Source organism: Adiantum capillus-veneris, chromosome 8 (assembly GCF_014529385.1).
Source record: "Adiantum capillus-veneris isolate H3 chromosome 8, ASM1452938v2, whole genome shotgun sequence".
Taxonomy (NCBI): domain Eukaryota; kingdom Viridiplantae; phylum Streptophyta; class Polypodiopsida; order Polypodiales; family Pteridaceae; genus Adiantum; species Adiantum capillus-veneris.
Window position 1 is genome coordinate 145,384,595 of NC_140938.1, and position 4,458 is coordinate 145,389,052.

Consider the following 4,458-nt stretch of genomic DNA (forward strand, 5'->3'; position numbering starts at 1 on the left):
GGGCTAATCATAAAATAGAAGGGCTCACTTTTTATCCTTCTTGTTTTAGGATCGAATTTTAAGTATTTGTTACAACTTACACTAAGGAGTGGTAAGTTTCATCAATGTTTTTCAACGAAAGCTTAGGAACTAGCAGAGGTTTTATAATTTTTGTTGGTAGTCCATATAACCTTTTATTTTTTGAAACTTTGGTATGGGCCTAGATCTTCTTTTCTCCATAAAATGGGCGTGTGCACGGCTTCGATGAAATCACCAGTAGAGCACAAAGCCTTTGCATCTTGAGGTTGTGCAAGATGAATTTCCTTGTCAGCATATGGTTGCTAGTGCTCTTGGTGATTTGGTTCTTGGCTATGGAGAGGCTATGTGTTGCCTTTCATGTTTGTTCTCTTAACATCTATTGCAAATGAAAACACACTATAATCTGTAACACTTCTGTTCATTTGCACTTCCAACATGTTTTTGTGAAAAAACATGTGTTTTTGAAATTTTATGTTACTAGCATACATAAAATAGCGAGTCATTACATTCTGTATGAAATCCGTATGAGGGGGGATGGCTCATTGCGAGAACGTCCGTATCTTGTCCGTATGTAGGGGGGTAGGTTAGCATGTAAGATACCATACATAGGGGGATTTCTCTAATTTTTATGCACGGAAGTGACATCCACCCATTACCAATAATGAATCCCTCGGGGCCCACGATTGAGGAGATATGCTCAAAATGGTGGACCCGACTTTGTCCACATCATGGACGGCAGCCCATTTCAAACTTTATCGGTTCCTATTTACACTTGCTTCTCTCTTTCTTGTGTAAAAGGGGACCTCTTCTTGCTTGAAAACCATTCATTACAGAGTGCGAGGATTAATGTCTAATTGTACTTAGCCATAAACATAAGCCTAAGTCTACACTTGCTCCTTGAGGAAGACTAGCCAATGTTGTAAGAAATCCTTGGAAGATCAACTCTAATCAAATTAGGAATTGAGCTTTGTGCATAAATTAAGGCTTGAAGTCTTCCGTCTTCTTCTCTCTCCATCAAAATGGTAAGAGAAGAAGGGTTTGTCCAGTAACTCCCGAAGGGTTTGTCAAGTAAGATGTGTTTTACTTTGAGATTTTGTGGTTTCTTGTTTTTTTTTTTCTCATCTTTAATCCAGACTATATCTCTAACTTTATCTCTTGCTCTAACCAAATCTATCTCTCTCTCCCTTATATTATTGGTTAATCTCTCTCTCCAACTATCTTGCTCCATAGTCACATATCTATCTCTAACTACCAGCCATAACTAGATCCTTTTCTATTTGCTTATATTTTTCCTTATTTGCCTTAAAACCCTACAAATGGAAACAAAATGGTATAGCTAGAAGTTGAAGAGTTTCTTTAAAAGTGTGCCAAGTATACTTGAGTTAATATAGAGGAATCCACTGAAACATTTGGAGGACTTGTCTTAGTAGATAAAGTGTTCTGGCCTATTAATGCTCCACTAGAAGCACACCATTTATTAGGTTTCAAATCCATATGTCATGCGGTGATGGGTTGCTAATCAAACAATGTATGGTTCTAGCTTTTGAAAGAATTAACTTTTAATTCTTCTTTGATTCGTTCCTTATCAAAAGGAGAATGAGAATAATAGACCTAAACTCATCATTAATCAACGTTCTAGCTTTTGACATAATTTTCTTTTAATTCTTCTTTGATTTGTTTCCCATCAAAAGGAGAATGAGAGTAGTAAATCTAAACTTATCATTTAGTCAATGTTATAGATGTGCCATAACTCACCACAATATACATTAAGCTACGAAAAACAAAACACAAGCTCAAATTTATACTCAAGGCATATGAAAAATTCAAGAATTGATTTAAGCCAAAATATCATTTCTCAGGATATTATCTTGTTGCATACTTGTTACCATCTTTTGACACAAGATCATATTTGACCTGATCATGATAAAGACAACAATAAAGTGTGGATGCTCTTGGAAGGTTCACCTCCCGGTAGAATGGTTTTAGAGCAAGCCTTTTTAAGATTTGTAGCATTTTCTCTGATGATTTTGCCTTCCTCACCTTGCATAAGCATTTTGATCACACTCTCAATCTCATCTTGCATAACAAGCCCGCGCTTATTATCCTTCTTGAACCTTAGTCCAATCTTCCACTCCTCGACTACATATTTTGCAATGAAAAACTAGTCACTGCAGTAGGGCAAGCAAAGCAAGGGTACAGCCAAGGAAATCGCCTCCACAGTAGAGTTCCATCCACAATGTGTGAGGAATCCACCAATTGAAGGATGTGACAGTACTTGAACTTGAGGGGCCCAATCCACAAAGATGCCTTTACCTTGTGTCTTGGACGTAAGTTCGGCATGATCAATGGTAGAAGGGCTATTTTGTACAAGCCCGGGACGGAATACCCAAAGGAAGCGTTGAGTAGTAGAAAGAAGCCCATATAAAATTTCTTCAAACTGAGCATGTGAAAGGAGGGCAACACTACCAAAAGAGATAAAAAGAACTGAACTGGAAGGTTGTTGATCAAGCCAAAGCATGCAAGCTTTATCTTCCTTCCAAAAGCTTGTAGTGTTGCTCTCTTCAAGTGGCTCAACAAGAGGACCTATGCCATACAGAGGGATATTCTCATGTGTTGACATCGTCTTAAAAGCAAGCCCCTCCAAGTCATAGAAGCTATTGACTACAATGGAGTGGGCCTTTTTGTAGCAGTGTTCCAATTCACAAGTTAAGAACTTAAACATGTATTGAGTGTCGTCCGTCACGTGCCGAAAATGTGGTAGATCATGGTTTTGGATGACAGAAGGGAGCCCTTCTAAGCCCGTGGCAAACGCTTCACATGTTGCTTTTGTTTCATTCACAACTTCTAGCGCTGCATATGTACATATATAACACCATGAGATAGAGCTCGTGTATATACATTTAAACATTTTAGCATTTTTTATACTTATGGACTGCCTTTGCATGCGAAGCCTTCAAATCCTCTTTGTTTCTTAATTGTTGAACGGGTGCTTTCATTTAAGATCCTCAGATGATTTGCTTTTCATTTTTATGTATCAGAATGCCACTGTAGGTCCTCACTTTGTTTTGCTTTAGAATGCCACCATGACCCTTGACCTTGTCAAATTATCTCAGTTTATGGACCTTATTAACTGAAACTTTTCTTTTTCAATTGGAAAAGTTTTAGTGAATAGTCACAAATGACCACACAAGACAATGGCAAAGTGGGCATGGTCCTCAAGCCATGGCCCCCTCTTAAAAACTAAGAGAGTTCAGTCTCTTTCAACATACCCACTTCGAGCATGGTACATACATTGTGTGTGTGTGTGTGTGTGTGTGTGAGAGAGAGAGAGAGAGAGAGAGAGAGAGAGATAGTTTTTTTATACTTGTGGATCGACTTGTGAGAATTGTTTTTAGAAGAAAAAAACTCTTTGTTTCTTAGTTTGTAAATAGGTTCACAATTTGATGTTTTCACGTTGATCTGTATCAAAAAAATTGTTTTGTTTTAGGAAACAAAATAAAGCAGAAAAAGATGTTTACAAATCTGTTCAAATCTCATAAGCATGTACCTTCAGAGACGCCAAAGACTTCAGATCTGTTAAAATCTCATAAGAATGTACCTTTGCAGACCTTCCATGAAGTAGTGGGAGAGCAGGAGCATGCTTTGGCTAGAAGGGTAGAGCGCAATTCTGGGAAGATTGAAAGAGTCAGCCAAAGGTTGGGTGGGGGCGGTCATGCAGATGTCGGAGATGATGCACGTTACGGGCGGGCCAGAGCGGTTGAGCTGCAGGAGCAGGCGCTCCAGGTGCGGAGCGATGCTCTTCTGCGCCTCGAAGAAGTCCTCGGACGACAGACCAAAGCCGCGGCTCAGGTCCAGCCCTTCCACGGGCACGTGGGCGCTCCTGATCTTACTATTCTCCTTATAGCTCATGCCTCCCTGATCTGCGCCGTCATCTGCTGGCTGCTGCTCTACGCCACCATTTGCGTCCTCTTGCTGCTGCTTCAGCTCTTCAAGTCTATAGTGCACAGATCCACGTTCACGAACGTGACGATGACGCCCTCCTTGGCCAGCATCCTGCAAAAGCGCATCATGGGATTGATGTGACCCTGTGCCGGCAACGGCACCGCCATTCCATGATGCTGCTTGCTCGCCATTTCAGAACCCCCTTCCGGCCTATAGTTATTAGCTCGCTACTACAGTTTTTGCTCTTAATGAATCTCGACCACTTGCCCCTAGCCTAAATGATCGCTCTGCCCACGAGCCCTCCTTTATTGGCACTGCCGTTAAGGCAGTGTCTAAGGGGAGGAAATTTGTCCCCATGGCCATAGGAGCTTTGGCCAATGACGATTTGTCATGGAGGGTTTTTTCTTAAGGTGGACAACTTGCTATTTTAGTTGGGGCTTGTGGGCGTCAAGATTGAGAATTGCGGTTTCTGTACTGTTTTCGCTCGGTGCTATTTCG

General features: G+C 40.8%; 1 pseudogene; it reads right to left on the reverse strand.

Annotated features, from left to right (window-relative positions):
* Positions 1-1,936: 1,936 nt before the first annotated feature.
* On the reverse strand, positions 1,937-4,195 carry LOC147453119 (7-deoxyloganetin glucosyltransferase-like; annotated as a pseudogene).
* Positions 4,196-4,458: the final 263 nt, after the last annotated feature.